Here is a 27,242-nt window from a genome sequence, read left to right on the forward strand (position 1 = left end):
AGTTAAATCTTGCTGAATAACGGTCGAGTCGTGGACGAAAGTCATGCTTTTTTAAGCATTTACGCCTTATTCTGAATATGTCTAGTCAGGTAGTGATCAGTTCATATTAGAGTAAATAAATAAAACAATAGAATAAACAAAAAATTCTATACCCATTTTCGTAATTCGTTACTAGACACTATCATGCTTGTTACGAACTCGTTTCATAAATCCTACTTAACGAAGTCGCGTAGAGTTTTTGGGTCTCGCGCTGCACTTTCCTCCGGGAGGTGCTTAAGAGCAACTTGCGAAGTTTGTTTCCCGAACCAATATGTCCCAATTTACAAACGAGTGCGGAAATGGCTATTGCAGTTGCATTTTGTTCACGATTGATGGTTCAATATCCATTGGTTTGCAATCCAAAAACGTCCATTTGCGCGAACCTGTTATTTATGGCGGAGTATCAGATCGACCTTAACAGGTTTCGCCACATCGCGCCGCCGACAACTGCTAACATTATTGTTTGTTGCGATATGCACGTGAAAAATGTTGTGATTTTTTAAAATATTCACAATTATTTAAACCTTTTTCAATGGTACCCCTCTTTCTTGTACAATTTTAATAAGCTACTCCATTATTGATTCATGAAATTACGCTTTCCTGGGACCTTCTCAGGAACTCAACTAAAAAGTATTTTTGTAACTTTTTACATAATTAATTACACTCGAATGAAGGGCAAGGGCTAAGCAGCGGCAGCGTAATCAATCATACTGTGTATTCTGTACTATACCGTTTTTTGCTTATTATCTGACACAGTCTAACCACTAAAAAATAAAAATAAAAAAAATATTAATAATTTGATCAAAGAGTTAACCGTCCACTTATTCGCATCTTTCCGAGAGTGGCTGAGGGTCCGTCGCTCAGGTGCATATAGTTCTACAACGTTCTTAACTCATTATACGTGTAGAGTGTCGGCGCCCTTCAGTAGTTCAGTGGAGTATTTTTGTTGCACAGTTCGTTAGTAGCGGGAGGCGGCGGCGCGCGCTCGAGGGCTCTACGCTGTAACTGCCTACATGAAGACCACTCCACGAGGTGCTCTCTCCCATTAAACTGCGCTTTTAATTGTGAGCACCGTTTTAATCAGTCGCTACCGCCGCCAACTTCCAGCGCCGGTGATGCTACTCGACGGCCGAACGTGCATTTAATTAGGTCGCCCGCCGTGGATCGCGCGGAAATTTTGAATTTCTGCCGCCACTCGATCTGTTTTCATCCATCATTTTGTTTGAACCTTCGTAATGCCAATGATGAATGTTGTATTCATGCTCACATATTCCAAATCTTATTTTTCGATATGAGAAGGCTCAGTCCTTTATCTGTTTCTCGGAAATAATGAGGCACTCGAGTCTCTTGGGCGGTGATTCTCGACGCGGCGAAAGGATAATATTCTCGTTGAACCCTTAAATTCAATATTCTAAAGAAGACTGAAGGATCATTCGGGAAGCAGTGGCCTTACCTGCCGACATGTTTATGTGCGATACGGCGCGCGTGATTACTCGCACATGCCCAGTCATTTGAGTGGCGCGCTAAGCTCGGCTGAGCGATTTGGCTGCGGTAATCCAGTTAGGTCGCAATGGCCCGGGCAGGCTGCGGCACAGTGCTAAATCTATTAAGTGCGCAAGCCCGCTTGATCGCGCCGCGGCATAATGCAGCCATTGTAGCGGCCGCGGCCCGCGACTAATCGCGCAGTTTGTTCCGCGACGCCGGGTAACACCCGCACAACACCAAATTGGATAATACACTTAAAATACAATCGGGCTATGGAAGCGACGTAATCTAGTGCTGCGGCTGCCGATGAGCATATTAATTTGTCCCGGGAATGGGATTAGCGCGTCGCGGGGCGGCGCGGGGCGCGGGGCTCGCGTGATACGATCACCGGCTTAACTTGTCGGTACAAAGCTTTCCCTACTTTTGCAATTGCCACCTTCCCCTAATTGCAGTCTTTCCCATGTAACCCTCGTGACGCAAAGTTAAACTGTAACTTACCACTTTGCTATTCAAGTTTTATCTTTTACTGTCCATAGTGTATTGCTGTGATACAGTGATATGCATATTGCATATACAAATATACGAGTATACAGTAGGTAGAGATTTGGATAAAGTAAATTTACAAATAAACGAGAACTTGAACGACCCGAGTCTGGTTTGCATATCGTGTTGAAATCTGTTGATATAGAGACAGAGAGTGCCGGCGCGCGAGCTTTTAAAACATCGATGAAACTTGCAACGATGCATTTCGAAAGGAGGCGATATTTCTTAGTTTGACACCGGCCCTCGCGCCGCCGCCGCCGCCGCTCTTGGAACTTTCAGACGCGTCGCTACGGAGTGTTTCGCGCAGTGAAGTTTTAAACTGTTACGCTTTAGGTTCTTTATTGTCTTCGTGGGCTCATCTCTCTGCGTAAAATTTAAACATCTCCTTTCCACAACAAATTGTTGTGTGCAAAGTTCATCTCTCGCTGAAGTTTCTTGAGGCAGTAAACTCGCAGCTGGGGGAAGCGTTTGTGTAACGAACAAACATGTTTTCATAATATCATAGCAACAAGAGGCGACCGTTACGTCGGCGATGTGTCGAGGTCACGCGACTAGTTTTTCAGAAGGCGGCCCCGCCTATTGCGACGCTCCTCCCTTCGCGTCTTGTAGTGCCCTACTTGTTGAATACTCACGTCAACTAATGACTGATGCCCCGTATGATTCGCCGCTCGGCGCTGACCTCGCGGAGGGCGACCCGTCCTCGCCTTTATCTACTAGACTCTTTCAGCCCTCCCTCGGTTCTCTGTTGATTCGTTTATCCTAGAAACTGAATGAGCCCATTGACGCAAGGCAGAAGGGCTGTGTCAAACCAATTCACTCAAAAAACTGGAAAGTGTCGCCGTAATGTAAACAGCCAGGTCCGGAGGGCGCCGCCTCGTGTCGCCACCGCCGCGGGCCGCCGCCGCCACCGCCGACGGCCTGTTAGGCGCCAGTTAACTTGTAACTCACTTTTGATGTATCGTTGTTTTTGAAGAGTTTGGGTACCTTGTAAACATCGGGCCAGGAAAAGTTTTGGGACCCACTCGGCCCGGATTTGTTTTACGATACAAAGGTCGCCGTTATTGAAACTTGCTGAATCCGCTCTATAGTTACGCTATTAATAAAGTGTAATCAAGCGAATAGGATTACTTTCCAGTCCGCTGATAGGAAACAATAACTGGCAAACTGCCTATTGACATTAATAATCTAATTAAATTACATTATCTGCGAATGAACACTTGATTAGGGCACATCAAACCGTATTGTTGTATGCGAGTGGTTGTGAATGTGACTTAATGTTCGACGTGAGCTCGCAAATGAGAGTTATTGTACGGAGCGGGCGCGGGGGCATGCGGCGGGACAATGCGACCCGCGGTTTACTGCCGCGCGATAAGGAGCAAGCGAATAAACACCGCGTTAACTCTACACTTTTACTGAATCTCTCTCTAGTCGCCCTGTATACCCACTTTACTCTAATCGTCAAACTTTACTGCCCCGTCATGATGGCTGTGACTCATCAGTCGCGGCCGTGACCGCTGATAATCAAGTTTAAACCAAAATTGTAGAAGTTCTAATCGCCTACTACAGTTATTGATTGTCCGGTGTTATTTACGCACAAAAAAGATTTCAGTAAAAGGCGTAAACAAAGAAGCGATTAAATAACAAAGAAAGTTTAGTGTAGTGTTTGATGATTTGGGGCGAGGGCGGCGGACAAAGGACAGATAATATCGGAGACTCCGCTCGATCTGCGCTAAATTAACTTTTGTACGTGTCACTCCGTGCGTGCCCTGCTGTGTGTCACTCGGACAGCCTCGGGAAACCGTACCTTATCTTGTACGAAATTCGATTGTGATTTCTATCAATCTTTATCATGTTGGCAGACAGAACATTGTGAATAGGTATTAGCTCTGCCTCCCTTTATTTGGTTTGTTTTCGTAATATAATGTGAAATTTTGCTTATTTCCAGGTAATTTATCAGCTCCCTTACACGCTATTGTATGATGCATGGTAAGTCCCTCAGCCGAGTGTTCGCTCGCGATGTCTTATGGAAATGGGCGTCGATAAGCGGGCTCCGCGCCGCTCCGCTCATTTACATTCATGGCCCCGCAACCCTTTGCGCCGCCGCGCCGTCTCCACCGTAAAACTGCCGGCTGCTTCCCACGATCACCTACGAGTGCCGATGTAATACGTCCGCGGTGCGAGCCAGCTCTAGGATGCGGCACAGGTCGCGCACGCCCACATTTACATATTATATTAAAGTCTCCGCGGCCGCCCGCCCCGCGCCGCCACCGGCCGTTACGCTACAAACTTTTCTCAATTTTTCCACCCATAAAACGTACCGAACAAAAGTTTTTCCGTCCGCCGCCGCGTGAGGTCGAGTGTATACACACTTTTTTATAACGTACTTAGTCAGTCTGTCGTTCCGACAGAAAAGTTCTTTTAATTATGATTCTCCGGCTTTTCAGCTCTGAATTTGTTTAACTCAGTAGCGAGAGTGAGCAAATGGAGTGAGTAACTGAGCAATGCAATGTAAATTCATTCGTAAAAAGAGTTAGTTTGAGTTGTAGTTTTATTACGGTGTGACTAGTGGTCTAGGCATTGGTGACAAGGATGTGTCCTTGGTGCTAGTTCGGTTTCCTGCGCGGCTGGCCGAGCCGGATGTCCACTGACCGCTTATCTACAGACCTCGGTCGCTCTGACAACAATCGCTGCGGGCAAACATTTATCCTGAGCTAACTGACTAAAACTAATATTGTCGTATCTACAAATAAAACTAACGTCTTTTTAATCAGGTTAATACAATATACCTATGCTGTACGTAATTGTTATCGTGGGGTATCTACCGGCGTATGGGAGAGTGAGTGAAGTGCCGCGGCACGCAACGTGTCGTGTGATGTAGTTTACGTTTATTCTTATGGCAGAGGCGTTGCTTGAAAAAAGTAATGCAAGAAATTTAGCTGGCATTAAAATTATGGTGTCACAATAAAAAAAAAATCAATGCTATAAAATATAGATGGTAGCTCATTCGTGAAAGGTTTGTTGTTCAGTTCGTTTTGCGGCGTTGCCACACTACCGATAAACAACGGTTCACGTTGTTTAATCACGTTAGAGTATTTCTGGGAAATGACACAATCTTGTAAACTACCGACTCAACTTGGAAACCATTAACATACAGAAAGTTTAAAGAGTATTTTATAAAAGCTTAATTGATTACACCCACGTCCAGTCGGCATTCACGCACGCGCTGCACGGCGAGCCAACGCGGGTAATTGATGCCGTGACCTTCATCAGCGGCAGACACGTTGCTGTTTGACAAACAAACGTAATTGTTATTAAACTCGTCTGTCTGCCATCGGCCGTCTCCGTCGCGTTGTTCCACGGCCGCGACGGGAGCTCACCGGACAACTTTAGTCGAAATCGAAAAGCGGCGTAATCCGCGCCCGCCCGCACTACCCGCGTGTCTGTGTCTCTGTGTGTATACGCCGCTCCCTTTATCCCTCAAATGTCACCGACGAAAACTTTCAACCCCTGTCCTATAATTTTCATACAAAGACTTTTCATAAGCTTTCAAAACATTGTGGCGTATAATTTTATCCGGCTGTCGAAAGAGGTTCAGAGTGTAAGAACACTGACAGCTGAAAGGCTTTTGACGGAAGCTCGCGTGACACGCAGCCCGCCCGGCCCCGCGCCACGCCGCTCCGTTCTCGTTAAAAGTTTTCGAAATATGACGCACGACTGCAACCCTTTTGTGTTATTTTTCTACACCGCCCCATTACTCGGTAGCCCAGTAACTTCAACTTTATCCCTTTTCACTTTTTATCTCTTTAAAAGACTGTCGGAGTTTTTATACTTTGTGTCTTCAATGTTAGTTCTCATCGCTGGGTTTTCCTTTGTGGCTTGATCCTATGATTTGGTGGTATTAGCGGGCGGCGGCGGCGGGGCAGGCGCTCCGATAACGCCAATCCAACGCTCAATTAGTCGAATGCGATTATCCGATTCGGATCCGAAGAGTCGCGCGTCGCGTCGCCCCAAGACAAGCGCCAACTTTATTAATTAAGGCGTGTCTTATCTCTTGTTAGCACTCATTCTATTATTTGTCTTTTCACCGCTCATTTCCATAATTTCATCGCGGACTAATTACTTACAACTAAAGCGGAGCACTCGGCATTATGTTTGCATATTTTCTCAGTCGTTACTGCGTAGTAAAGATGGAGTTTCGGAAACTGCTTAATGTCGACGAACTTGATGCCGTCCCGTCGCTCGGGGATTGCTCTTGTTCATGAATACTAATAAAACCGGTCAGATGTAGAGTGAGCGGCGACACCAGGCAGCGGCCCTGTGGGCAGCCGGCACGGCCGCCGCTCGTAGTCTCGGCAAGCGATAGTTTCTTGTTTATTTGCGCGGATAAAACGTAGATTTGTGTAGGTCCGGGCCGCGGCGGCACTAGTTCATGATGGTTTGTGTGTCGGGTGACGGCGACATGCGGGCGTCCCCGGAGGGAGCGGGGGGCGGGGGGACCACCCCTCATGTGTTTAATTAGCTTAATTGACATCGCGAAGCGTTGTCCGAGCATTTGTTTGCAGTATCACGTTACCGCCGACTGCCACGTACTGCTGTGCCAAGCGGACCCCCGCACGCGGCCACATGACTCGCTCAAACCTAGAGCAGCGCACAGACGCTCGGAGACCTCCCGCTGTTTCGCTTCGTTCTACGCCGTCGACGAAATTAAAAATTATTACTGACTAACATTACAGTTTACGACTACGACCTGTGCCAAGTTATGAAATGGTTATTGAATACAATATAGTACGGTACGCTAATGGTCACGCTATTTCAACATGCTAACTAAAGGGAATCAATAAAATTCGCGTTGAACTTTGAACGACATAAATAAAAACTTAAACATAAATAAAACAATAACTACCGCTAAAACTTTAGCCACAAAATACGATTATATTCTGTAACGCAGCGCAGTCGTAAAACAGTGAAACGCTATAAAATGCTGAATAATAAACAAGTACCTATTATTGTAATGTCAATAATAAAATTCGGGCATAAAAATTACAACATTGCAAAAGATGAAAGGTCTGGGCTGTTGCTACGAGGTCGTAGCGCGTAGCCCGTAGGCCGCTCGTAGCGCTACGCCGACTCAGCGTAGCGACATACTGCTGAGAATATACAGCATCCTCGAATCTCTTCCGTTTTGTTTCCGCACGAAAAGGTAAAACTCCGCAGCAATTTTATTTCGTAAGTGGCCCGAATAAATTGTATTCTGTACGCGACCAACATTTTTATTACACATTACCGAAACGGGCTTAAATCTTAAACGTAGTTTGGTCTGAATAATGTTTGTTTGCCATAACTGATGTTATTAAACTGTGCCTAAAGATTCCAAGTTATGCGTCCCCGTTCGCTCATTGTTGATTAACTTTGTTGTAATTGTAGTTTAGGTAAGTTGGTGTTGATGAATATCTCCGTTTTGCGTCGTGTGATTAGTGTGTATGAAACAAAGGCGGGTCTTGTGTGTGAGGGCGATCGATCATCCTTTGCTAGGAATAAAAATAATAATACATAGTCGTAGGGCCGACGCCATTGTCCGCCGACGTGACGAGTGATAGCGTGCTGCGTTCAATAAACTAATGTGCGATTCTTTATTAAATCGTTGCTATGCTGCGAAAATCAATTATATCGCAATTTTGTTTAAAATTATTAAACATTGACTACGATACTTTTTTTACTTCTCGCTCTTTCATAGGCGAAGATCCTGAAAACATATACATACCTGTAATAACTTTTATTAAATATCAGTGTCCTTTCAAATTACCTGCAAGGTGGACTAAGTATTCGTTATTTTTTCGTCACTACATATTACACACACGACTCACGAGCAATGAAAAAGTTCCATCTGCCATTGTCTTTCCATATCTCACTGGAACTTTTTCATTGCTCCTGAGTGTTTAATTATAATAAGCACTTGATAACCTCACCCAAGACACAGACATTTATCGCAATTTACGAGAAAAGCCGCCCATTAATTGGTCGAAGCAGTAATTTTCACGCACGTGTGTAGTGTAGGGATAGCTCACAGTACAGTGTGATGGATGGTCACTCCTCCTCCGCGCCCCGCGCAGCCTACCCCTGCCCCCCAGGCTCACGGGAAGAAGTGATAGGATATTGGGCATTGAAGTAGGAACTGATAATTACAGGAGGTACTCTCCAGGGAGCGGTGGTAGCTCAGTCGGGTAAGCGCCCGCTTCTCACGCCAGAGATGCGGGTTCGAATCCCGGCGCTGACATGTACCAATGAGTTCTTTTAACTTAAGTACAATGTATACCATCGCTCTTACGGTGAAGGAAAACATCGTGAGGAAACCTGCATATCTAGATCTAGCAAATCTAGATATGTGAACCCACCAACCCGCAGTGGACCAGCGTGGTGGTAAAATGATCCAAGCTTAGGAAGGCAGTTTAGACCTTGGGGATATGCACAACGGTTCCATTCGAGAGAGCCAAGTGCAGGTACTTACACCCCCACAGAGAATAGAATAGAATAGGAGGTACGTCTGTAGGGTTTCATAATGTAAAATGGTAAAAGTTTACGTGAAATTATCATAAAACATTTGAAATATTATACAGATAAAGGTATTATACTTTCTTAAAATTTTCAGTGCAAGAAACCAGTTAAAAATTATTTAAACTTTCAGTCATTATTATAGAAGTACAATACCCGTTAACACTAAGCCGCGCCGGCATTGAAAGGCAACATCAAATAACAGTTCAGCTAATTCAATTACAACGGAAGAGCAAAAATAATAATAAGAGAATCAGATCAAATACGGACGACCTTTCCCTGACTTGTTATTCCGGAGTGAAATAAGAAACCGAGCCCTTTAGGATGTCGACGCACCTCAGGGACGCCGTCACCTGCCCTAATGGGAAACTTTCTCTCTCTGCCTTCCTAACTCCATTGATATTATAAATCTCAAGTTATTATAACTCCTTGAATGTTAAACCATTAGCGTTAAATCATCGCAGAAGCCTGGAATTTCCGAGACCCTAATAAATCGCGGCTTCCCTGTGCACTAAAAGTATAATTACTTGAGTCGAATGTTGTTTGTGTCTGCTCGGTTATTGTTGAAGCATGGAGCATGGAGCGGAGACGCGGGTGGCGCCGCAAGGAGCTGCGCTTTGCACATAAATTACTTTATATGAGCGCTCTTAATCTCATTACGGCCAGTGTAATAGCTTCCGAGGCTCCGCTATCAGCTGTGACGGGAATATAAAGCGAGCCTGATTTATTTCTTTAAATTAACTGCATGTACAGAGCAATTTGAACAAGTAAACACGTAGCTCATATGCGATGCGCCGCCGCCGCCGTGTACCAATATCGGTGAAGTTTATCCGATACAAATGACCTTCTATTTTTCACTATTTCGCTTCAACGCTTCGAGAGTGGAGGAACGCTGAAAAATGGAACGGACTGTACATAGGAGTAGCGGCGGCGCGGCTGCGATCCGATACTGGCCCGTAATACCGAAACAAATGGCCTCCTTTGTCGCATTTTATTTCTTAGCGGTGAATTATGTCGAAGACGCGCCGCCGTGTAGTATTCAAATGCCGGCAGCCGGCCGCTGCCCGCCGGGACGGGGATAAAACTGTTCTCGCCCTCGAGAAAGTTAGAGAGGCTTACCGGGCGCTTGCTCTCTTTACGATAATTGTATTTTCGCTCCGTATCGGCTGGAGGATCTCTTCCAATCGTCGTCCGATTAATTGTCGAGCTCGCCCTCGCCTCGCCTCGGCAAACAGTCGCGGCCGTCTCGCCGCCCCCACTCCGACGAGCTTCTTTCCACCTCCATCCGCTAAAATGGAGTTTCATGTTACAATAGCATTATTCAATTCTGCAAATTTCATAAAAATTCCACTCAAAACACTTGCACCATTTGAAGGTAACTTAATAATAAACATCCGCTACTACAAAGCCTACTATTGTTAAGCGATTGTTTTCCGAAAATAACTTTTATCTGATTGAACACTGAACTCGTTCACTATGCAGCGCGATGACACATTGGTTTATTTTAGAAACGAAGTGTATCGATCGGGTAATGTGTTCATTGACGCGACAAATTCAATGAGATATCGTCCGGCCGCGCTCGGAGCCTAATAGCTAGCAGCTAGCCCATCGATCCGCTATCTCAGTCCTCGAACAAAGAGAGATGAAATTTTAATAGTCGGCGTCGTCTGCCGGAGCGCGCGGCCGGCGCCGGACGCGTGCCGGATTGTCTGTAATGGGCCGCATCCCGATATTTGAATAATACATGTATCGAAGCCGGCGCAGGTGAGGCCGCCGCCGCCGCCGCCGCCGCCCGGGCAGCACTAGCGCCGGACGCCTCTTCGCGACTTGCAATATTTTATTTATTTATGACCCCGTAGGCCGCCGTCTCCGCCGATATGTGCGCCAGCATGAATACTTTATACCGTTTTTATTACATCCTCGCCTCCGACCCGGCTGTCGACCGTAACTCCTCACAGAAATTTAAGTTTTCACAAGGAGGGCGTTTTCAAATTCTCGCCGCGATCGTTTGATCTGTCTGTCTGGTTAGAGTCGATTAGAGGATGAAACTTTCATAGAGAACGTGACTTGCTTAGCCGAAGGTAATTGGGGGAGAGTTGTAAATTCGTTTACTCGGATTCTTCAAAGCGGTCAGCGGCGAGTCCGCTTATTGCCCCAAGTGCTGAAATAACCGCATAAATTCGATTAATTAGTTGACAGATGTGGCCCGGTGGAAACTGCCCCGGGTGCTCCGGCGGCGGGGCTTCCGCACGTCTCGCCGCCGCCGGCCACACACCCAACAAGTATAGTTTGGGGGGACATCTCACACACGCCCATCCGACCCCAAACTAGACAAGCCGGTAATATGGGTATTGGTAATATGGGACAGCTAACATACCTACACAGATCGACTCGAGTCGAATTATCTGTCTTTAAACAAATCTGCCCCAGTCGGAAATCAACCCTTTGGCATAGCAGTGAGTAGCCAGTAACCACTAGACCATTCGGTCCTCTATAACATAATATACATGACTATACCGCGCCTATACATTGTTTTTACATTGATTTTGTGAACTGTGATTTCACATAATGACATCGTCGGACGTTTGACCCGGTCGATTAACTTTACGAGTAGAACTCGCCAACGGTAAAGGGAAACGAATGAAAGTTAATCCAAATAATGCTACTACATTTTTCTTCACCATTCCCAACTCCGCGTGCGCTTTTGACAAAGCTTTTCATGAAATAAACGTGTTGTTGTAAACTTTCTAACGCGAGTATTGTCGGTGTATTCCAGTCGCTTAAAGTGAAGTCTGTTTCGAGATATTTAAAAGCTGCAATATTTTAATAAGTTGTAAAGTTATACCGCGGCGCTTGCAAGTTCGATGTGGCATCTACGGCGATCTCGTTAAAATCTACGAGCGAACCGAACTCGGAAATGCCTTTTAGAATCACTTATGAAAACTCACGACGCATAAAAGTTACAAACCGAATTTATGCTAATGGTGAATAAATAACAACCCTAATAATGTAGGCTTATGTAAGTACACATATAATATTATTAAACGATTCTGATAGCTACATGGGTAAACAAGTACATGTAAAAGATAAAAAGCTTCTTAGAGGCAGATGTAAATCTCAGGAGAACAGAATCGTTAGGCCCTATCGGTATATAAATAGACGGTAGACATTTTCTCATAGCAACAGTGTATACGCGGATAAAGAACATCACACACAATATATGAAGTATATATACTAGATATAATAAGTGCTTATGTAGGTAAATACAGCCGGATACGGTTTCATTATACACATTGAGAAGTAAATAAAAACTTGATAGGAGCCCTCTGTAAAGAACATCTTTTGAAACCGTATAGCCGAGAGCTTTTTAGATTTTAGTACACCTAGGGGTGATTCCAAGTGTGATTCATGCTGATTTATAGTGTCCGGTAGGCGAAGAGACGGCAGTTGCCATTAGAGCCGCTATCGGAGGCGAGGCGGGTAACGACGCCCTTCGATCGCCGGCTAATGGCGCGCCGGGCCACTTAGATACGCAAATGATCATCGACAAGTATCGACCTACTGACATGCTATACTCGTGGTACAGTCACGATCTTAAACTTCTGTCGGAAGCGCATGTTGCGTGTATATAGTTGTCATGTAGGTACTTCTCTTTGTGTGAAGGTGTTTTTAAGGATAGTGGTTGTTGGATTGTAGCTCCTCAACATGAAATGGTTAGCTATATAATGAAAAACCACAGTATGCACTGCAAGACCTACCTTACCAGGAACCGCTGAAAATCTTTTATTTATTCATTAAAAGGTAGGAAGGACTGCTAATAAAAATTCAAACACAATAGTATACATACTGTACCTCCTTACTAGCATTTATAAATATAGAAGCACAGCTATTCTTGTGTCGAGTGCCGGCGTCTATCGATGACGAATGCTATAAAAGTATAAATGTAATGCGTATTATTACGCAAATGTCTAAAAGCGTCACGGAGGCGATAAGCGATGACATTTGCATAAATACTTGAGGTCGTAACAGTATTAAATGTTCGTAACGCGCCGTTTTATAGCCACACTTACACCGCATGCTCTTTACCTTATATAGCCCGTAAAGAAATTAAAAGATAACGTAGTACTCTTAATAAACAATTTATGACCTTATTAAGTTACTTGTAAAGCTATAAAGAGTGTTGAGTAAGTCAAATATAGGTCTCCAGAGCGCCTAATAATTCAGTATGGCGATTTAACGAAGTAACTGGACGCCGGTTGGGCACTGTGGGCAGTAATTGGGCGGAGGCGACGGCGCACGCGCAACGACACCCTCGAGGCCGATATTCCTTAACAGCCTCCAGCTAAGAACTAGCACCGCTATATCCTGACACTAACGGATATTTTTCTCTTTCATAAATTCGAAAAAAGAATGTCGAAGCGTGTCCGTTACGTGCCCCTCGGCGGCGGCGGGGCGTTATATTATATTTGTTACATAGACTAGAACTCTAAAGACTTTGCCTAACTAACATAAATTTAAATTTTATTCGTAAATATATACGCAGTAAAAAAGAGGAGAAAAACTCTTATTTCCTTCGCAAAATTATGCGGAAACAATCCCTAAAAGCCATATCCAGCTTAAAAGTCAAGTCACACAAAGATTATCGTTGGGGCCGCTGTAAATTTCGTGTTTTATTTTCGGCTCCGTAAATGCTACACTTAGGCGTATTCCCATTATCCTTTTAAATTAGTCCCTCATTCGTAGCTGCGTATATATAGCCACTAATTTCGCGGCGGTTTTTCCCGAATTGTGCTTGCGAAGCGTTTTGTGCCGATCTCGAAGGGTAAAAACTGTCCCCCAGACGACATGTGTCTCTGCGGCGGACCCGGAGTGGCCGGGACCGCTCCGTGATACGTTAATTCACATGTTAAGCCCGGGATAGTACGGACAAAAACTAGCTTAGTTCCGACATCTGAAAAGGATAGTTCGGAATCTTGTTATACGTATTAGGATTAGGTACATTACATAAAACATTTTATTCTTATTGCTACTTTAACCTTTGTAAGTAATATCAAAGTAAAATTTTGAATTTATCTGCGAAACATACATCTAACATGTATTAGTCCAGTCAAGGAATGAGGTGTAGAGTGCGTGAGCAGGTAACTCAGCGATTCCTTCAGAAACTTGTTCAGGGGGCTTAGGTTGTTAACATACCAAAAGTCCTGACTCCTAGGTGATGAGCGCGGGGGAGGAGGGGGGGATAAAGATACGATTTTTTGGTTTTTTGCTTATATCTCAAAAACGGTGCATCGGAGACAAATATTATAAACTACTAAAATGGAGGTCTTAAAATTATCTAAAACTTTTATATCATATGTTTTTTTCTAATTACTAACCGTTTTCGAGTTATTACCCTCGGAAAAAATTGAAATTTACAAGAAAAAGTATTCATGTCAAAAAATTCATAAACATTGCATCATATTGTCTTAACCAATTCATAAACGAAAAAAATGAAGAGGAAAGAAGTTGTAGATTTTTTTATTCCCTTTTAGAATATATTACATATGCTGGTCAATGTCCAACCCGCCTAAAGTTAGAGCTATTTTAAACTTGCATTTTGGTAAAGTCACTGACATAGCTCACCGAATTAGTAAGGTTAAGTGTGAGTAAAATAGCTGTACCTTTAGGTGGGTTGGACATTAACCAGCATATGTATATATATTCTTAAAGGGAATTTCAAAATCTACAACTTCTTTTCTATTCATTTTTTTCATTTATCAATAGGTTTAGACAATATGATGCAATGTTTATGAATGTTTTGACATGAATACATTTTTCTTGTAAATTTCAACTTTTTCCGAGGGTAATAGCTCGAAAACGGTTAGGAATTAGAAAAAAACATATGATATAAAAGTTTTAGATAATTTTAAGAACTTTATTTCATTAGTTGAAAATATTTCTCTCCGATGCACCGTTTTCGAGATATAAGCTAAAAACCAAAAATTCGTACCTTTATCCCCCCCTCCTCCCCCCCGCTCATCACCTAGGAGTCAGGACTTTTGGTATGTTAACAACCTAAGCCCCCTAAACAAGTTTCTGAAGGAATCGCTTAGTTACCTGCTCACGCACTCTACACCTAATTTTGAGTCATTTATTGACTGGACTAGTATCTAAACATTTCAACTGGCAGACATTTAAAAACTCTCGAATTGTTTGTCAGAACAAATCTGCGGTATTCGGCGTCCCCTTAACGACCACTATAAAACGGCGGACGCATGACGCGGCACAACAATATTTTCAGTGAAAATTTACGGCGAACGTATCTCTGTTATATTTACGAGTGTAATGCGTCACTTAGCGCGGGCCACGTACTGCGATACAAAGGCTGGCGATTTAATAGCGCACTAGATTAGGATTATATGTACCGTGAGCAAGAGGCGGTTGTCGCCTGATATTCCTCCGGCAGGACCTCCGACCAGCCAGCTGCAAATGGACTGCGCATTAATACTCTGTAATAAATGTTATTGTTTGTCATAAAGTTTGTTTTATGAAGGTCGACCGCCCTCGCCGGCCCTTGTTGTTACCGGATCTTTAATAAAGTTCACTCGTAGCCCTCACTTTCGGATTTAGTCGCGATTATTCCGATTGTTATTGCACCAGAGCACATTTTCAGCTGGAAGCATTTCATAATGCGACGGTAACGGTTATATTATGAAAACTCGACTGCTTCCCAAGATAAAACGGGTTACACTTGAAAAGAGCAGACAAAACAAAATAATCTGATTTCGATATTTCGAGGAGATACAGACTACGTCGTGCAACGTCGCGAAATGTTGAATCATTGCAGAAGTTGAGCTGAGCTGGGCACAAATCTTTTCCGCTGCGACCCTGTTTCTTGCTCTCGACATTTTAGAGAGCCCTGGGAATTTGTCATATTGTGAAAGATACAATATAATTATTTATTGTACTGGAATTTCGGTAGACGTATTGTTCCACTGCGAAAATAAGTTTGTTTTATAGCACTTTGGATAGGACTGCCCGTTTGGAACTCTACCACTGCTGTTAAAAGGGAATACGAAATGAAATACTTAGCCAATGACTGAAAACTCAATTTGGGGTCGGATAGTGTCGTGGGGACGTCTCCGCGGCCAAGCCGGGCGTCGGGAACAGCTGATTTGTATGTAGCCGGCGCTGCGGGGGCGGCTCGCTCCAAGACGATCCAAGCAATTTTTCAATGATTCGTGTTCGGAAAGCCGATGCCCGCTCCCCCGCCCCCCCTGCCGCCGCCGCCGCCCGCGCTCACCTGCTCTCCACTCGACTGCTGCAACTTTAATCCCCAATCCGCCGCCGCACGACCGCGTACGGCGCGACGCTATATTTCAATTAATACGACCATCCATTCCCGACGTGAAACTTCGCACCGCTTAGCTCATAACCCCCATCGGGACGCTGCTTCCTATTTGATGTATGTGTCAAGCCAATTTGACGCCACGCTGCTTAACTGGCTGCTTAAATCTTCGCTGGTTTTTCACTCGGAACGTTTTCCTGAAAGCCCGGCGTTTGTGCAAGCAACAACTTCAGACCATTATTTACGAGTACTTGTTTTCGTGACGTCAGTTTAAAATGCAATTAAAATAATTTTATTCGTGACTTTTGTTTTGCATATTAATGGGTAAAGTAGTGGGTGGACGTCGTCTGCGAGGCGAGAGAGTCGCATGTCGAGTGGAATAATGACATCGCGCCGAGTACATTTGTCGGCGGCAAGGAGCGGCGGCGCGCAGCCGATTGTCGCCCCTTCATGCTTAATGAACACTCTTGATCTCCCGGAAACTCACTGTTAACGCTTCCGATTACGACCGCTAATAGCTGCAGCCATGTAGCGCCGCCTAAAAGACGTATGCTTTGCATTTTCAATGACGAACAAGGACCTGACTAATGAATAACGATCCTAATTACAACGCTTAGCTTTACGTCTACTGTCTAGTCTGCACACTATAATATTGAATAGTTACTTCATTATATTTGCAAGCAAGATGGGTAATGAAAATGGAAAGAACTCGTTCATTTTGTGAGAAACGTCCCAATTTCACGTGTAGCGCACATCGGATCCGCTGAATCAACGCCGCCGCCCGCAGCTGAATGGACTTAATTCGATTCTGCGTGAAACCCACCCTCACCCCACTTAAATAAGGACCGCTGCTACACTGGATCTTATTAAATTCATTAATGGGACATTGTTTCAGTTTAACTTCCCAGAACGTCGGTTTCAATTCTACAATTACATAAACTGAGTATTCTAGAAACTACACTTCACAGTGTTGGCTCGGTTTAGGTATCTGCAGAATTAATCAAGTAAATGGACTGTCCGTGATTTGAAAATTAGGTTCATCGAGCGGGGACACTTAGCTTAATTCCGTCTGAGGGTCTATACCCTATATTTGTTTCTGTTTTCCGGACGTTTATCGGAGTTGCGAATTGCAATCACGTAACACTGTAGCGGCACAGGCACAGGCAGACCTCGTTTGGGAAAAACCGCAAGTTTGTCCGACAGAGTCATGTGGAGGCCGTCATCAGATATCCTCTGTGCTCGACTTCGTCAGCGCTATTCTGATGTATTCGTCCTCTTGTGTAATTGCGCCCGGGCCGGGTCGTTTTTAGAATGAGATGGACCGTCCTGTTACTTTCATGAACGCTCCACACCCTCGCTCTCCCTTGAGCCACTGGCCCCCATTAGCAGCTACCGTCAAACGATTAAATGTCATCTAAATTTTAATCCGCTTAGCTTGTACTATACTCTGTTGTGTGAGCAATAAAGTGTTAATAAATAAATAAGTCGTAAGTTAACGTATTGGCGCTGGAGTCTACTTCGCTAGTGGTTTCGTGAGTCCCAGTCACTTCTCACCCCCCACGTCACTGTATCACACTCACATATTAGGTTCACATCACACGGACCGTGTAATTCCGCATTTTCGCGCGGATCCTCTCTCGTGGCACGCATTAAAGTTTTTGCCCGTCCTATTCGGGGTTAATTTTCCCAATTCAATTTCGCATCCTTTTCACAGGTCGGATGTTTTCAAATACTTTCGTTAATTGACACTCGGAAGCTGAAGTTTGCAATCTGGGGAGTAGGGTATAAATTATTCATCTGTGCTAGTGCGCGTGGAGGCGGTATTGTTGCGGCTGATTATAATGCCGTGTTTACATGTGACACGAGATGAATATCTGAGCACGTAATTAATTACAGTGTGATATTATTAATAACGGGGAGCGATGACGGTGTGACGTGCGGGGCGCGGGGGTCGCGGGGCGGCTGCGGGGCCGCGACGATCCGGCCCGGGCCGCGCCGCGAGTCACCGCGAGCGAACCTCTCACACCGTCATTTGTCACAACCGCCACGCAATCTTGCACACAATTGTACCTGCTACGTATTGCTAATTAAATATGTAGTCGGTCGGAGGTTGTATTACAACGAGACAGTATGTAGGGCAATTATTACTCTCTCATCTCTTTCAAAGAAATTTCATTGTTTACTGTTTCGCTTATTTTATTATTTGTAGACTCGCTTATGTGTATGTTAATTCATGTGATATACACAGAACTGTTCTGTTTTTGTGTGTGAACAAATAATTAATATTCTCTATCTAGCAGCTTTTTATTATAGCTCATAATTTTCGTGAGTAGAATAGATGGTGCAGGAGTTAATCATACCTACATAAATAGATTACACGTTGATTGCCTTTGTAGCAGCCCCCAGCACTTAGCGGGCTTCCGTTCACCGCGGGCTCAGTTCGTTCCTGCCAGTCATTGTCGCCACACGCGTGAGAGCTTTTTGCTACATTACGTTACGTATTACTTTATATTTTATCGCGAATCATCGCTTCTACAAACACACTTGATCGCATCGCCGAGCGTAAGTCGAACATCTACTCAGCTGATTCTTAGGCGCGAAACAAAGAGTTCGTGTTCTGAAACAATCTTATTAATTTTCTCCGTTGTTGTTTAATTAGCGTCTACTGTAAGGCTCGACGTCGGGGGCGGGCGCGCGGGGAGGCGATGTTTATCATCCGAAACAATCGCCCCCGCCACCACTGAAACCCATTATTATCAAAGTCAAGACTTTCCTCTGAAGTAACTTTGATTCGTCACTCAGACGTAATTATTATCATTAGCGACATTGTCCCCATTAATTGACTTTGACGTGAACAAATCACAACCCCTGATTTACGTTTTAATCTTTTTGTTTCAGGTAATTTGGGTGTACCAGTTGAGTGGATGTGGGTGAGGTTGCTCCGCGTAGTCGCAGGAAGTGATTACTCGCCGAGTGTCGGGTGGCTCCAGGCGACACGCGCGGGGGTGAAATATGAAACACACGGCTACATTTGTTTGCGTGAAACCCTACAAAGCTAATCTGAAGCCTTAGTCAGTTAATTCAATTGTAGAGCCGAGTGAGAGCCGCCTGAACTCATTCCATTCTCGTTCGCGGCACCGCACGGACGCCACTTCCTTGTGATTTACACCTAAATTATATAAAAGTGAATTTTCGGATACCTTATTCCAGGTGAGAAATAAATTACGCAATTTTTTTCATAACAATCTCGCGTAATGGGCGTGAAAAATCATACCTATGAAATCACTTCGCCGCATTTCAGCGCCGCAAACTTCCTCCATAAAAGAATTTTTAATTTCCTGTTCTCTTTATAAGGAAAATAAAAAGTGCTAGCGTTGTACGTTGAGTCGGTCTGCGGCGGCTACTAATCTAATTATCCTCCACTTCTTGAAAAACTTGTAAGTATGGAGCTCGGTGCAAGCAGTTTGCTCCGATCTGCTCCTATTAGGATCCGCTGCGGCCGCCCCCTCTCACAAAACACGACGTTTGATTTTGCTCACTCTGCTAATAGTAATTTAATTCCGCAGTCTTTTTTTCTTCTTTTGAAATCGTATAAAGTTCAGTCCAGGTGGAAGAGTAGAGTTAGTGTAAGAGTGGTGTTTGAGCCCCAATAGCCGAGGGTCAGCGGGTGACAGGGCGCGACCCGGCCGCGGCCCGCGATCATCGCTCATTCCTTCTGCTAACCTGTTTTAAGCTCCTGCCGTTGAATTTAATTATGTTAAACAGTATTCAAAGGGTCCGTCTCTGTAAAGAAAACCATTTATAATTTTATTTAATTTTAATTACGGCACTCTAAATAGTCTGGTAGAGTTCGTTAGTACTGCCAACAGTTTGTCCGCTTTGTTTTGTTGCTTGATACAATTTATGCCGAGTTGTATATTTTAAAAGGAGTATAATGTTTAAAGCTAAGCAAGTAGTAGATGTGTATCCTTGCCCTGTTTACTGGGAGGGTCGCGCGTCTCCGTCGACACAGATCTCACATCTGTGGACGGCTTCCCACGAGGCGCAGTCCTATTTCAGCCGCGTCGCATCGCCCGCTATCGGCGGTTACTAGTTAGTAAACCCGATTAACGCTTCGGTGATATTCCCGTGGAACTAAATACGGCTTAGTGCAGAACGGGTGCATGTAACAAAACGGCGCGGTTATTAATAGCCCGTGATACGGCCGAGCCCCGCGGCCGCGCCAGGCTTGTTGCATATTTCGAAGGCCGGATTTGCATACGATAATGGCTGACATGGTGGTACGATTATAGCGCGATATAACGAAAATGGCGGACCGTGACGGCGGCGGTCTATACCTACACAGGGTGGATTTTTATCAAACGCTATCAAAGCCCCCATTTGCCATTCTTTTCCTACCTTCTGTGCCCTTGACACCGTCCGCCCAAGGCTCCCTGAGCGACGGAAATCAACTTTGAATGTCGGCGTTGCCTATATGTTTCTTAATCATGGATTCGCTTATCCGAATTAATTATACGCACTAAGATATACGAATGTAAAGCCGTACTCAGACAAACTATTATTATGAACCGTCTCCTACCGGCAGGCGAGATGAGACGGCCCTTTATACCCGTGACTCGACAACTGACTCATTAATGCAAATAGCGGAACGATCCGCTATTTACTAACTAACTAGTCATAAACATATCAGATCTACTTTGATCTTATTTGCTTTGGCTGTTCAAACTGTAATATAACTTGACATCAGATTATTGGAGAAACATCACAGCTTACGGAGCCCCTAATCGGTTCGGGGTTCTGTTCATAATCGGCATAATTCAAGTGGCAACGATTTAATTACCATCCTTGTTTCCATTGTCGTAGTTGTGTGTTGGAAACGAAATCAATCGCGTAACTTACGCAAACAGGGGCTTCAGGCTGACCGAGTAGTCGACGCTAAAGCGGGTAAAAATAGAAATGCCATGATGATAATTGGCGAGGAGGTTTTCACCCGCTGGAGTGCCGTGGGGGGTGGGGGGCGGGGGGGCGTCGCGTGCCTGATGTATGCGCCGCCGCCGCGACGCCAGCCCGCCGGCGCCGCCGCGCCGCCCCACAATGCAGATATCGTGCACCGCCGCCGCCGCGCCGTACCAGCCCTCGCCGCCCAAGCTCCTTTATGACCACGCGAAACGCCATCCATGCTAAACTTTATTTATGACTGCGATCGAACCACCCACCGTCATTACAGCGCGATCAGATACAGCCGGAGACGACCGGCCGGCCGCCACGCCGCCGCTCCGCCATGCCGCCGCTGCCCGCGCCCTGATTGATGGCTCCCGTGGAGTAATGACGCGGGAAACTATTTACTTCGAATTTCCTCCACTCAATAAAACGTCGAATATGCTTATTTATGTGTCCGCGTCAGTTTATTGAGGGCTTTGTCAATGCGGTGCCGACTACGCTCCAAGGACCTTCATTTATCAAGATTATGGGGCTCGGCGAGTGAGATATATCGCATACATAGTAAATCGGTTATTGTTTTGAAGTTTTCTTTAACTTAACTTTCGATTTTTATGGGACAGTTGAATCACCAAATACCTAGTTAACTTAATTTGTACAGTGAATGTGTTAATGTCATTTAATTTAACCATCCGTGCAATAGATTTTGATTCTGATTGCCTAATAAAATATCATACCTATCGGAAAACTCTAGCGAAGAAAATCCGCAAAGAAAATCGGATTTCCGAATAACAATGAAATATGAGAACCGAAAAATTCAAAGTGTCATTTTTATGGGATCCTTTATCACGGGGTCTCGTATTACAGCAAATAATACTCCACGGGGCTCTATCAGGGTTAGAACTTGCCATAAATATTTTACAATTAGCAAGTATAATTGAATTATGATATTAATCCTGTAGTGAAGTAAAGGGATGTAGTTGGGAGCGGGTTTCGTCATTGTTCCACTAATGTACGAAGTAGACGGCGCCAAGTGGCAATTACGTTATATCATGCTCAATAAAAGTGCACTCACGCGTCCGTAGCCTCCGAGAGCGCCCCCGGGCTGCGTATAAAGCGCTATAAAGCTAATGTGGACGTATAAACATTTGAATGGGCCGGAGCCGCGAGTCACTGCTGCCCCGTGACCCAGCCGTGGTGGAGAAGCCCAAACTCTCTGAAGGTACTTTCAAACTCGTTGGGCCTCCCGGACGTGACCCGTCGCCGGATTGTTGTACAAGTCGGTAAACTTACACCGAACTAATTTCATAGGTGCTACTGTTCTGCCGTTTCCTCAATATGCTTCTTCTCTCATTGTATACGTGTATAAAGTTACTCTTCTTTTGGGGCTTTCTTAACTTCCCGGGTTTTCCAGATTAAAGTTATTTTGCATTAAAAAAATGCCAAGCGCTTTCGTTGCTTTCCTTGGGGTTTTTAATTTATTATGATAACGGAATGAAGTTGGCGGTTGACTCCGTCGCGACGCTGTAAATTTATTCGCACACACCGCCTTACTTACACATAGGCCCGAGCTAAGAACTGATGAAAAACTTAATATAAAGTATACGGGGGCAGACGTCGGCGTTGTTGGCTTGAGGCGACAATGGGAATAGCGTGAACGTAAGCATTTTGGCTATTAATCTGTGAATACAGTGCCAGTGTATGGCTCGGGCGCCGACACATTTATTTTATGTGCCGGCGATGTTACATACGCTATAAAAGCCGTTAGGGCGACGTAACGCCTCGGCCGGCGTCTTGCGAGCTGTAATTACAGCCAGATAATTCGCCGCCCCCCGAGCCCTCCCTGCGATATCGCCTAACGTTACTTTTGTTTTTGTTTCCTAAATAGGCACTGTTGTTTACCACAATCGTTATACCATTGCCGTGGTAATGGTAAGGTTACCCGATAACATTTAATAACCTGGTTGTGTTGAGCGGTACGTCGCAACTAGGGTACAGCGGAAGCATTCATTTCACAAGCTAAGACTTGACACGAGCCGAGTGTAATACAGTTTCAGTGATATGCAAATGTTGAACATTAGTGGCGGCATCTGTAGTGCGGGCGCGACGTCGGCATGCAGTAATGGTGTCGGTCGGTGACGCGGCGGCACATGTGGATTTATCGCGCCCCGGAGGCGCCGCCGCCCGCCCCGGACAAGTTCGCGCATTAAACGACTCAGGGACATTAGCCCCGTGCAAGATGCCGCCCCAGATCATAATTAAGTGCCGCCCAATTTATCGGTCCGACCCTGCCCCGGCAACTCTGCCGAACTTAGCTTATCGTACCTACTAAAGGCTCTTTATCCCGTAGTTAGTCCGCCTCGCTGTTGTCGCCTTTTATCTTCCGCCCCTAATATTATTTTGTTAAAGATTGACTCGGCTTTATGATTTAATAAAAACGTCTGAGCCTTAATTCCTCTCTGGCAGGTGACAAGTTCTCTTATTTGTAACTGGATTATCCTGAGTTTAAGCAATTTGATTAAATTGTTTGGTCCTTAAAAGAGAGTTTATTTATTGTTTTGTATTTGAAGATGTTGCTTCGCCGCTGTAGCTTAGGTATATTTGTAAAGTTGTCGACCAGTCAATATATCCAGACGTTTCCTATTAACTTGACCACAACAGCGCAAAAGAAACACCGTTACATATGACCTAGAAACGTTTAAATACAAGCATTGTGTGGTGAGTCCATCTCCTGAATAGCTATCATTATAATATATATAGCTGGATTACCACTCACTGACTCATTGACATGATTGTTCTCCCAGAAGGAGCCATTTTTTGATATAAAAATGTTTTAGGGAAATGTACAGGGTGCTCCGGTGAGTAGAGAAAAACCTCGACTTTTTAAAAAAAGTTGTAAAAAAAAAAAATTTTTTTTGTTCCTCCATTTTGGTGACCATACATTTTTTTATATTTCGAGGGTGTATTAAGAGTGTCTGACAGATTATAAAAAAAATATAAAAAAATAAAAAAACAAAATGGCGGCCGAGTTGCAGTGAAGCAAAGTTTAGGGCGTGTCAGACCCGACTTGAGGTGAATTGATCTCCCGGAAGGGGGGGAGGTGGGGGGATGGTGTTTTTTGTAAACGGTGGGGCACATGATGAAATTTATGGGAAAATTCCAAAAAATGATTTTTTTTTAATTGCGGGGGGAGGGGAGATTTTTTTATAAAAACGTGTTTTTTCGGGGATTTTCAAAGCATTTTTTTATTGTTTTCGAGGCATTTGACAGGTTTGACTTGTATGGAGCGGTTGTGTAGTTTGATGAGTAGAGTTGCCATGCGAAAAAAAAATCCCCATTTTTAGGGTAAATTTCGAGATTTTCCCCAAAAACATGAAAAGTAGAAATGGCCACTTTTGATTTTAAAATTTGATGCAGTTTTGTCGGAAAGACCCGTACTAATGACATTTGACCATTTTTATTACTTTCGACTGGCAACCCTGGGCGATAGGGGAGATTTTATTTTTTCCGATTTTTTTACGTCGACCCAACTTGAGGTGAATTGATCTCCCAGAAGGGAGGCAGGTGGGGTGATGATTTTTTTTGGACACGGTCTGTTGTATGGTGCAGTTTATGGGAAAATTCCGAAAAGTTGAAAAAACAAAATGGCGAACTGCTTTGGCGGCCATTTTGTAAAAGTGACTTTTTTTCACGATTTTTGAATAGTTTTTTCACATGTTTAGAGTGGTTGGGGAGATTTGTATTGTATAGCGCATTTGTGTAGTTTGTTGAGTAGACTATACCAGTTAAATAAAATTTCCCCATTTTTAGGGAAAATTTTGAGATTTTCCCCAAAAACATAAAAAATAGAAATAACCGTTTTGGATTTTAAAAAATGATTCAGTTTAGTCAGAAAGGCTCATACTAACGACATTTGACTATTTTTATCACTTTCGGCTGGCAACCCTGAGAAATACTGGAGATTATATTTTTGAAAAAGTTCGACGTCGATTCAAGTTGAGGTGAATTGATCTCCCAGAAGGGGGGGAGGTGGGGTGATGTTTTTCTTTGTACATGGTTGGATATATGGTGAAATTAATAGGAAAATTCCGAAAACTGCAAAAATCAAAATGGCGGATGAAGTGGCAGCCATTTTGTAAAAGAGAAATTTTACATGTTTTAAGGCTATTTCACCTGTATTGGGTGGTCTGACAGTTTTGACTTGTAGAGCGCGTTTGTGTAGGTCGATGCATTTAGTTTGTTTATGAAATAAAATTTTCCCATTTTTAGGGAAAAAAACTAAATTTCCCTAAAAACATGGGAAATTTTACATAAATATGCAATTTTATCGTTTTGTGATGGTCTGAGGGGATTTGAATGTATGGCGCGTTTGTGTAGTTAAATGCATAGATTTTTAATTAATTATAAAAACTCCCCACTTATAGGAAAAAAAACAAAATTTCCCTAAAAATATGGGAAAATTTACATAAATATGCAATTTTATCACTTTGAGATGGTCTGAGGGGTTTCAAATGTATAGCGTGTTTGTGTAGTTAAATGCATACAATTTTAATTTAAAATAAAAACTCCCCACTTATGGGGAAAAAAATCAAAATTTCCCTAAAAACATGGGAAAATTTACATAAATATGCAATTTTATCACTTTGAGATGGTCTGAGGGGTTTCGAATGTATAGCGTGTTTGTGTAGTTAAATGCATACAATTTTAATTTAAAATAAAAACTCCCCACTTACGGAGAAAAAAATCAAAATTTCCCTAAAAACGTATAAAAAATTACCAACATTAGCAATTTCACCCCGTTGAAGTGGTCAGACAGATTTATGGTATATCGCGCATTGGTGTAGATAAATACAAACAATAATTATTTAAAATAAAAACTCCCCACTTGTAGGGAAAAAAACAAAATTTCCCTAAAAACGTAGAAAAAATTACCAACATTAGCAATTTCACCCCTTTGAAGTGGTCAGACAGATTTGTGGTAAGTATATGGCGCATTTGTGAAGATAAATACAAATAATTATTTTTTAAATAAAAATCCCCACTTTTAGAGGAAAAAATATTTTCACTAAAAATATACAAAATGTCAATCAACTTTACCACAGTGTAAGTGCCGAGCGCAGCGAGGCCATAGTCCTTCTACAAGCTATACCAAAATAAAACCAGCCGAGCGCAGCGAGGCATCCGACAAGTAACCCTGCCACAAAGGCAAGAAATCCGAGCGAAGCGAGGCATTATGTATCATAATTATCAATATCAATAAAGAAAAACTACGGGAAAAGTCCCGTTTAAGAAGTGGAAAGCCGAGCGAAGCGAGGCAAAGCAACCTAAACCATCAATCCAAAACCTAGAGAGCCGAGCGGAGCGAGGCAAAACTACTGAAACCAACATCCGAAAACCCGAAGAGCCGAGCGAAGCGAGGCTAAAGTACAATAAACAGCAAGTGCCTATGTAACTGCAGAGCCGAGCGAAACGAGGCAGAACAACCGAGACTACCATTCCGAGACCTGGAGAGGAGCCGAGTGCAGCGAGCCAAAACAATCCAAACCACTATACCACAAACCTTGGAGAGCCGAGCGTAACGAGGCAAAACATTTCAAAACATTATACCACAAGAACTAAAGAGCCGAGCGCAGCGAGGCAATACAACTTAAGTATTACCTTACCGTAAAAGCGAGGCAAAACAATCCAACCATCATACCACAAACCTTGGAGAGCCGACCGCAGCGAGGCAAAACATTTCAAAACATCATACCACAACCACTGAAGAGCCGAGCGCAGCGAGGCAATACAACTTAAGTATAACCTTACCGTAAAAGATGAGCCGAGCGAAGCGAGGCAAAACAATGCGAACCACCATACTTCAAACCCTGGAGAGCAGAGCGAAGCGAGGCAAGACTACTCAAACTCTCGTCAACACAACTATATAACCTGAGAGCCGATTGTGGCTAAGAAATAACATGAATGAATAAAAAATAAAGACAAAGTGTTACTCGTAGTTTGGGCGCGTTTATAGTTCCATACGTGTGCAACCAATTATGGATTAAATTTGAGTAAAGCATTATTCTATAATGTTAAAAAACGCTCTTTATCCTACTTACTTACTGTGTCTTAAACAGCAAACCCACATAAGAAATTCATGTAAGTATCAAAAAAGCCTGTAAATTTCATTGCTATGAAAAAGTTTATCTTCAGGACAGAGTAAACTAATAATCGAGAAGCTAGAAAAACGCGCAAATGGAGGTGACTCAGATTTTTTATGAGGTGTTAAAGAACCCAATATTTCTACACAAAACTATGTCGGTAAGTTAACGAAAGTAAGAAAAGTTTACGAAACCATAAAATGTCAATATAGATCAGTTTC

The 27,242-nt window shown here is 43.7% G+C and overlaps 1 protein-coding gene across 11 annotated transcripts in view; it reads left to right on the top strand.

Annotated features, from left to right (window-relative positions):
- The window catches only part of LOC105388924 (protein muscleblind), a 267,411-nt gene that overhangs the window by 223,171 nt on the left and 16,998 nt on the right, over positions 1–27,242 (top strand). Inside the window, exon 1 of one of the 11 annotated variants that reach the window (XM_038121249.2) lies at positions 18,841–19,153. The exons of the other annotated variants lie outside the window; for them this stretch is intronic. The gene's annotated coding sequence lies outside the window, so the exon portion shown is untranslated. Of the gene's footprint in view, positions 1–18,840; positions 19,154–27,242 lie in introns of those variants that run through there. 11 annotated transcript variants of the gene reach the window in all.

This window comes from Plutella xylostella, chromosome 4, assembly GCF_932276165.1.
Source record: "Plutella xylostella chromosome 4, ilPluXylo3.1, whole genome shotgun sequence".
Classification (NCBI taxonomy): domain Eukaryota; kingdom Metazoa; phylum Arthropoda; class Insecta; order Lepidoptera; family Plutellidae; genus Plutella; species Plutella xylostella.